The following is a 9679-nucleotide window of genomic DNA, read 5'->3' as shown; positions in this document are numbered from 1 at the left end:
ATTTAAATTTGGTCATATGTCACTAGTGGCTACTGCATTGGCCAGTGCAAGACTTTAGCACAGGGTAGTGGAAGTCACAATATTTTATACCACAAATTACATCATCAGGAGCTCTAAGACAATTGTACCGCACCCTACAAAGGTCAATGGATAATGCTAAGATCTTGTATTGGTCTTTTTACATGTCCCTCTTTTAAGGTTAAGTCTCTTTGTTCCAGGTTTCCAGATGGGTTAAAAGATGGATTATCATATGGAAAAAACAAAGTTGCTAGAAAGCCTGTCTTTCTGGGAAATGACTGTACTCAAACCAAACCATGTCGAAATTCATTTCTAATCCCAACACCCTCAGTTGACATTTAATAAACTAAAATCCCCCATCAGTCATTCCACTAGCCCAGTAAAAGCTTCAAGGATGACAGAAGTAGTACACAAAGTCAACAGAATAGTATAAACATCTTATGAAAATGGTCTTGGCCATGAGCCAGCATTGTTCCGTGAGTCGAGTTACGTGTCATAGATGGGGTTTAGACCCAAAGAGAACTTATCTACTTTCTTGTTTACCATAAATGATTCCCCGAATCCCCATCCAGATCTCCTTTATCACTCAGAAGGTTCCTGACTGTCCCGCATAGCCTGCTAAATCTATAACTCACAGAGATAGGCACGTGGTTGTGCAATTTGCTTCAGGAGTAGGCTCCAGAATGTCCAGATTTAGTGTCCAGCTGATCTTCTCTGGCAGCATCAGGCAGATATGACAGCACATGTGAGCTGAAGAAATACACAGCCGGCCCCTGGGAGAAGCAGTGAGACATGAGGCACAAATTCACACTTAATACGGACAATAATAAAGTAACATGAAAAATATGCTAACTATGCCCGTTATAAAAATCCGTGACTAGCTCCTCTTTTTCATATTGGCGCCAATGTATGAAAGTATATGTACCTATCCTCTTGTCTTTCCCTCCCCCTCCCATTTCCTGTTCTTTTTTGTTTACTTTCTCTGATCTCTGCTTAGTCTCTCCTTTTGCCTCTGACAGTCTCCACTGCTGATCCCCTTCTTTTCCTGAGGTCATTCTTACAGCATTCTTCCACAAAGTCATGAATTCAGTTAATCCACACGTGGTATCAGGCTATTAGATATAAGTTAAAGAGAAAGGAAGCTTAAACACAGTCCTGTTTTACTTGTGATTGTGGTCTGGTATACAAGGTGATTTTTACCTAGTCGAAGAATTTTTATTTTAAACCTTTGAAAGAAAGTCCGCCATCCATGTATAGGAGTAATGCATATTTATTAAAGAAAGATTGTAAAATACAGGAAAAAAATTAAGTACCCGTAGTTCTATCATCCAACGATTACTTCGGGTGATATCTCTTTCCAGTATTATTTTTTTCTTCTACATAGATCTTTAAAAAACATTGTCATAATCACACTATATGCATAATTTTGTATTTTTGTTGTTTCCCACTTAACATATAAGGATGTTTCCAAATGATTACACAGGTTCATCACTATAATTTTAGTGCCTGCACAATATTCTATCAGTTGTGTGTAGCATAGTTGAATCATTTCCCAAGAAAAGCTGGCCATTTATCTTGAAGTAGTATTAAAATGAGGATTTTCATAAGCATTAATTGCCAAGGATCTACGTTAAGGACATATAGATTGTCCCAAAGCAGTAACTGCCCACGTAATCACAGGAAAATGATAGGTCAATGAAAGCTGCAGTTTTTCAGAGACAGTAGCTTTCTCCATAAAGTTTAAGAGAGTGTAATAGTAGTGAATCTTACAATAGTGTCAGAACCTCCCTCTCTATGATGACAGCCTGGTGTGACAGAAAGAAAACAAATAATTTGGAACCAGAATTCTTTTTTTAAAAAAATATATAATCTTTATTATATTTTCCATTATGAATTTTTTCCTTTATTCAATAAATACTAATTGAGCCCTGGCTGGTGTGGCTCAGTGGACTGAGCACCAGCCTGTGAACGAAATGGTCCCTGGTTCGATTCCCAGTCAGGGCACATGCCTGGGTTGCAGGCCAGGTCCCAGGTGGGGGGTGTGTGAGAGGCAACCACACATGGATATTTCTCTCCCTCTCTTTCTCCCTCCATTCCTGTCTAAAAATAAATAAATAAATAAAATCTTTTAAAAAATTTAAAAAATAGTAATTGAGTGCCTGTTATATGTTAGAGACTGCAGATATACCAGTCAGAACAATAATGTGCTTGCCCTCGTGGAGCGTAAAGTCTAGTGAATTTCCAGGCAATCAAACAAGTAATTACATACACCATGATAAATACTGAGGTTGGGGAAATATAGGAGGCTACATATTTTATTTATTTTTTTTAAATTTTCAGACAGAGAGGAAGGGAGGGAAAGAGGGAGCGAAGCTTCAATGTGTGATTGCCTCTCACACGCCCTATACTAGTCTCTGGGCCCACAACACAGGCATGTGTTCTGACTGGGAAGCGAACCACTAACCCCTTGGTTTGCAGTCCGGCACTCAATCCACTGAGCCACACAAGCCAGGGCTTAGTTCCATTATTTTAGTCTTAAATGGAAGCTGCTTTGAGTCTGCCCTATGCATGTGTGATTCAGGAGAAGTCTTGGGGAGAATCTATGCAAATAATTCAGGGCTTCTCTTCTCAGGATCTCTTTCTGAGCCATCCTCTCACTTTTTAGAGACTGTTGTTGCCCCAGGCCCTGTCTTCTGTTTCTCCCGGCTTAAAATGATGAGACTTTCCTAATATAATTTTAGTGGTATGGCTCAGTGACTGCAGCCTGCCCTCAGGCTAAAACCATAAAAATGGGAAACTTGGCCCACGCTGTTCCTAAGTTCCAACCTTCCTCCAATATCTGCCTGCTCTTGTTCACTCTATGGAGTTTTCAGGTGTGTACAGTTTGTCCTGAGTTTATAGTTGTTATCTGTTGAGAGTTTACTCCATCAGACTTGAGAATAGAACCTGTGATAATCAGATGAGCTTACGTCATATTTTGGGGGGGAAATCATAACCCTCAAATTCTATCTCTTGTACATTTATCATTTCTCCATATTATTGCCCATATTTCCTTCTTGCTTCAGAGGGAGAAAAGGCTAATTTGTTTACTTTCTCCCTTTTTCCCATCACCTCTTTTTTGGGGGCAGGAACTATTACTCATCCATCCGCTCTTTCAGGTGTTCCGCAAGTAAGTATGAGCTAATTTGTGCTCATGATGTAAGAGTAAGTAAAAGTAAGACCCTACTTCGCTGAGACTGCTCTCCCTAAGGTCATCAAAGGTCTGACTTCTTATTCACCATATCAAATAACTTTTTCTCATTCTTATGGTCTCTAATTTCATTGCTCCATCCTTCACTGGTTCTGACCAGCTTCTCCTTAAAACTAATTGTCTTCCAGTTCTCTGACCTCATTGATTTCTCCTCTCATTTTCCAAGTAGAAGAATTCTCAGACTTTGTCCTTGGTTTCTGTCTTCTCTTGTCCTTGGCAGTATTACTCAATCTTAGTGTTTCAACTACCACTTCCACGCCCAAGATTCCCAAGTCTTTATCTTTAGCCCTGACCTCTCTCCAGGGATTGAGACTTGAATTTCAGCTGTCTACACCTGGTTAGCTAACAAACATGTTAAACTGCACGTAGTCAAAATTCAATGCATTATCTAGCCCCCAAAGCTACTCTTCCTGTGTTTCCTATTTCAGTGAATTCCTGATACTGGAATCATATAATTAAATAAGAGCTGGATCATGGCTATTGCAAACGGGATTTTTGCATTCGTTTGACAATAGGGAAACCTCTACGGTCCCTTCCAGTTACGTGATTCTATTAGGTTCCCAGCACAGTGCTAGCCATTTCTTACAAGGAGCTCACAGTCAAATTGGAGAGAAGACCATGGAGTGATAACTACTTCTGACTTCAAATGCAGCAGGAACTCAGAGAAAAGAGTGTACATTGAAGTAGTAAGAGTAGACTGAGCTAAGTTCTTCCAAGGTAAAAGCTGTGTCTTCTATTTCATGTTCATCCCCACAGCACTATTCTCCACACATTGTAGAAACTCCATAGACTCTGAACGATTTTGTAATCATTATTAATGTTTATTGAGTACACACTGAGTGAATAGTTTTTCTCTAAATGATGTGGGGGTTAACCAAAATTTGATGCAGTTTCTGACCTTCTTCAATCAATCAGTCAACCAACAAATATTTACTGAGTGCCTGTTATTTGCAATACACTGTGCTAGGATGCAAGATGCAAGAGCAATAGAAGTCTTACTCTCTTCCCTTAGGGAGTTTACAATGTGGTTGGTAAGAGGAGACATAAATGCACACAAAGCTAATTAAGAATGTGAGTCAGAGCCAAATGAACATTATAGACAATAAATCTGTAAAAATTTTTAAAAGTGCAGATTACTGTACACTGGATGGATATGGAAGCTTTATGGAGGAGGGGGGGACCTATGCTGGGCTTTGAGGGTTGGGCAGAAATTAAATAGGCTTGAAGTTCTCATAGTTATTAAGAAGATAGAATTCAACACAAACATTTTGAGGCTAAAGACCAAACAGATGAAGAACATCTACGCAGGAGTAGGGAGCCTACACTAGAATGTTACTGAGCAGTTAGTGACATCCTACCCATCTCCAACATACACATTTTTTGGGGGGGCTTCCTTTCTCTCCTTTTTCCTTTTCTAATATTTTTTCCACCTTACTTCCTTTACGGTAGCATACTGGGCTAAAAGAATCTTCTGTGAGAGGCAGGTTGAAAAAACCTGGGCTCCAAAACGTGACTTTACCACTTATTATAAGCCTCCTGTGCCTCATCAATAAAATGCAGATACAAAAATAGCACCAATGTCCTAGGATTGTTTTGGGGATTAACTGAGTTAAAATATATAAAGTGCTTAAGGAGTGTTTGGCACATAATGAGTGTTCAATAAATGTTAGCCTTTTTTAAGGGAGGAAGGCTGGCTAATTGCAACATTATTATCTTTCCAGGTCTTATTGTTGCTAGAAAATTCAGTATATAATTAACCTGTGTGGAGCCGGAGGCCACACTCTTGTCAACTAAGGAGTTAGGTCTTTAGCAACCCCTGATAAGCACGCAGGGACACTGACACACTTAGGTCGCAATACTTTTACCCAGATTGTCCTCACCCCTAGGCAATCCAGAGATACTTTACTAAAATAAATACAATCACTAAACTTAAGTAGACAAGTTGAATATTTAAAGGACACTTCATCAACATAGGGAGGGAATTGACAACTTTCAGGAGGAATTTAAAGTACAGACTATCCCAAGGGAGGTGCCAGGTGAAATTAGGGTTTAAATGAACCTCAAGAAGGGGAGAAGTCACTAATGGTAGTAGGCAGCTGGATGGGTGTGTATGGAAGGAGAGTGCGCACCACAGAAAGGCCTTTCCACTCTGGGTCCACATTCCCTGGAGTACAGGCTGTATGTTATGAGGGCTGCTCTCTGGTTTTCCTCACTGCATAACCTCTTTTGTACTCAGACCCTCCCTTCCTTTACTCCCTCCCTGCAGTTCCAGGCCCCTGTTCCCAAGAACACAAAACACCCCAGATTATAGGGGCTTTTGGTTTGCCATTTCCTCAGGACAGCCTGAGTAAAGACTAAAAATTCTTGTCAGTATGGTTGCATAACATTGAGGCGGAGGTTGTGCAACCTCCTTCGGAAAAAAATGTAAGGGCAGGAAGATAGATAGGTGTCTGTCTGATTAAGGTACAGTATTGCCTGTGCGCAGCAGGATGAACTAATGAGGTTCCTTCCATTTTAAGGGTTGTTAATCTCTATCTCATATATATATATATTTCCCACTCTGGGCTCTTTTTGGCAAAGAATGAACCTGGTCAAGGAAACTCAAAAGAGGAAAATGGGCATCGCTCACATGGAGTTCTGATGTCACCTGTTTGCCACGAGATTAGATTCAGCTAATATTTTTTTTTCGGTGGGATAATTGAGGTACAGAGGATAACTGTGTCTTGCCCGATGTCACTTGATAACTGTGAAGCTCTGTGCCTCGCATGAAAAGCAGAAAGTGGTGTGTGTGTGTGTGTGTGTGTGTGTGTGTGTGTGTGTGTGTGTGTGTGAGCCAGCTGGTAACAGCTGTTATTTTGTTATTACAGCAAAGGATTTAATTAGCCCAGTACCCTCCACTCTCCTCTCTCCACCCTATGAAATCTCTTTTTAAAAAAAAAAGCCGTATATTTACACCTCATTGTGAATTTAACTTGCACAGTTCTCCTAGCGCTGTTTGACTTTAGGCCTTACCCCTTACCTGTGTATTCAACTTCTCGCTTTCCATGAAATCCTCCCCCGCAGCTACGAAACAGTTAAGTCTCCTCCCTCACTAACAGACAAACCCTTTGACAATGCATTGCCCTCTAGCATTGCTTTTTCAGGCGAGCCTCTCAAAAGAATGGTTGCTACTAGATGTTTCCACTTTCCCCCCCATTTAGTTGTTAATTTACTACCATCAGGGCTCTACCTCTAGTGCCCCTCTGAAAGCGCTCTCATTTAGGTCATTGTCAAATGGAGTGGGGCCCTTCGGCCTTATCTCATTTGACTGTTCTACTGTATTAAACATGGTGGACCACTGACTTGCTCCTCTAAGGGACACTTTTTATCCCTTCCCTCCAGCTCACCCTTGTGTGCTTGTCTTCTCTTTCTACCTCTCTGACCACTCCTTCCTGGTCTCCTTCACAAGCTTTTCTTTCTGGGCCTGCTCCTTATTTTTTTTTTTCCTCAAAGGCAAATAGTCCTATTTTTTTTTTCATTTTAAAAATTTATTTATTTTTAGCGAGAGAGAGGAAAAAAGAGAGAGAGAGAAGCGTTTATTTGTTATTCCACTTATTTATGCATTCATTGTTCGATTCTTGTATGTGCCCTGAAAGGATTGAACCGGAAACCTTGGCATATCTGGATGGTGCTCTCTAACCAACTGAGCTACCCGGCCACAGCTAATTTCTTCCTGATTAAAAAAATAATATGTTCACTGTTTTAAAAACTATAAACAAAAACATAAAATCCAACCGAAACCCCACCACACAGAGGAAACCACTGCTAACACTTTGATTTATATCCTTCTAGTCTTTACAAATTATGTCATATTCAGTAATACAAATGGTATCATATTTACAATATTTTTACCAGCTTTTTTCACTTTTTCATGCGCATCATTTCATTTCTTATCAATGAGTATAGACTATTACTTGAAATGGATACATAAGAGAACCTTGAATTTGGCCATTTACAGGAGAGACTGAGTTTTATGATGGAAGTGACTGAGTCACAAAGCCTGTAAAACACAGAACCCACTACTCCTTTGTAAGACTTGTCATATGAGCAAGTTCACAAACTAGAAAAAAATGGCTACAAAAATATTACACTGTATAAAATGAGCAATTATTTGTAAAGACAAGGTCCATATTCTGGTATCCTTATGTGAGTATCTGATTATTTTCTCAGAATCAATTATTGAAAGTGAAATTTTGAGTCAAAAGTTTTGATAAGTAATATTAAAAATATTTTTAAAATACAGCCCTGATTGGTGTGGCTCTGTGGCTTGGGCATCGTCCTGCAAACTGAAAGGTCACTGGTTTGATTCCTGGTCAGAGCACATGCCTCAGTTGGGGGCCAGGTCCCTGTTTGGGGTTGCACAAGAGGCAACCGATCAATGTCTCTCTAGCACATCGATGTTTCTCTCCCTCTCTTTCTTCCTGTCTCTAAAAATAAGTAAAATCTTAAAAACATATTTTTTAAAACACCAAAGTACTTAAACATAAATGAGAAGAAAATGAAAAAGAACTCTCCCTGCTGTCTCTGACTCCCGTTCTCCAGTTTTGCTGTCCAGGGACAACCAGTATTACAGGTTTCTTGAGGTCAAACGTTTTTAAAAATACACAATGCCAATTTGCCCCTCAGAAAGGCTGTACAGATTTATACTCTCATTGACCCTACATGCCTTCACCAATTTTAAAATCTTCTCTCCTTGCCTCTTCACATTTTTTCCTTCCACACTGTATGCTGACTCCCAAATCTCTAATCATAATCACAGCCTTGAGCTCCAGGCCAGTATTTCCAGCTGCCTGCTGGACAATCTCCATCTGGATGTCCTACAGACACCCCAGATTTATCTGAACTGAGCTCATTGTCTTCCCTCCCAAACTTACTTTTCTCTCTGCAATTCCAATGTTCAGTGTTTGTTGGTGGTACCAGCATCCACCTAGTTATATAAATCAGAAACCTAGGAGTCCTTTTTCATTTTCCCCCCTCTCCCCTCAAGTATTAATAATAGCTAATAGTTACTGAACACCATCACCACATATTCCAACTGTTATTGGCGATACTCTCATAATTAGTCACATTCCATTCCAAATAGATCTTCCATGTTGCCTGCAAAATAATCCTTGTAAAACACAAATCTGATTGTGTGTTTTCCCTGTGGAGACACTTCAGTGGCTCTCTATTGCCTACATCATAAAGCCTGAGATACTTTGCTTAATATAGAAGGATCACCCTCGTTTGCCCATCCCCAGACAGCCTACTTCTCTAAGAACTTTCATTACACCCTCTGAATCGACAATAATTGCTTAAAAACATCATGCTGTAGCTTATCAGGATGACTTTGCATGTTACTCTCTCTGTAGAAAATTACCTTTCCCCATTTCTACTCCTATTCGTCCTTATGTGTTTTCACGTCTGTGAAACTCAGATATTTCCTCCTCCAGGAACATTCCCTAATTCCTCCAGTTATTCATGTCCCATGTGCTGCTTTGAACATTTGCTTATTTTGTATCTCTCATATTATATTAGTTTTATTTACTTGTCTCCGTTTCTAGAATGCTAGCTCTTTGAGGGCACTGAGTCTCTTATTCAATTCTAGGTCTTTTAGTGTTTAGCAGGGTGCCTGGCACATAAGTAGTTGCTCAGTAGATACTGGTTAAACTGAATTAAATAACTTAATTGTGAAATTTTAGGGCCTTGTACTCTGTTGAAAGAATTTCAGCCATTAGTGATATGGAAACTTTTTTTTTCTGAGCAGAAGGCAGGTGCAAGGAGGAAAAAAGAAAGACCTAAACTCACCCCTCTTAATCTGGGGCACTAGTCCTTCATGCGGGCCATGTGTAAATTAGTTATATAAATATTTATATTTCCATAGACATTCTCGAGGAGACATGTATTCTATCTCTATTGTGGGCTGCAAGCAACCTCAGAGTAGTGACAAGTATGGGGTTCTGCAGAGTAGAGAATAGAAGGTATGAAATAAATGCCCTCAATTTGCTGAGAAACCTATCTGAGTAAAACCTGGGTTCACTTCTACGTGGCTACAAGTGGAGGATGAAGATATGCCCAAATGTTCCTGAAAAGTGAGAAGGAGAAATCATCTTTGTTTACCCCATCGTCGCTGCTTCCCCCGGCACCATAGGTAGTTCTCACTGCGTGCTCAACTGCGCGTAGCAGGCATTGAAATTCTCTGTGGCATGAGTGGCGGGGCTGCGTTCTAGGTTGTCAATACTATCGTTGGAACCCCACCCTCTGGAAGTCACCCTTCTATTTTCGCGCAAAACCCTGACTTATTCAGGTCACGGGACTTCGGCCTATCACTGTGGAACCCTTGCGTGCAGGGCAGTACCCACTGCTGATTGATACACGCACGGTCTAAGGCAA

Source organism: Pteronotus mesoamericanus, unplaced genomic scaffold (assembly GCF_021234165.1).
Source record: "Pteronotus mesoamericanus isolate MK-2021 breed Mesoamerican mustached bat unplaced genomic scaffold, CSHL_Meso_final contig_256, whole genome shotgun sequence".
Lineage (NCBI taxonomy): Eukaryota > Metazoa > Chordata > Mammalia > Chiroptera > Mormoopidae > Pteronotus > Pteronotus mesoamericanus.
Note: the sequence above shows the minus strand (reverse complement) of the source record.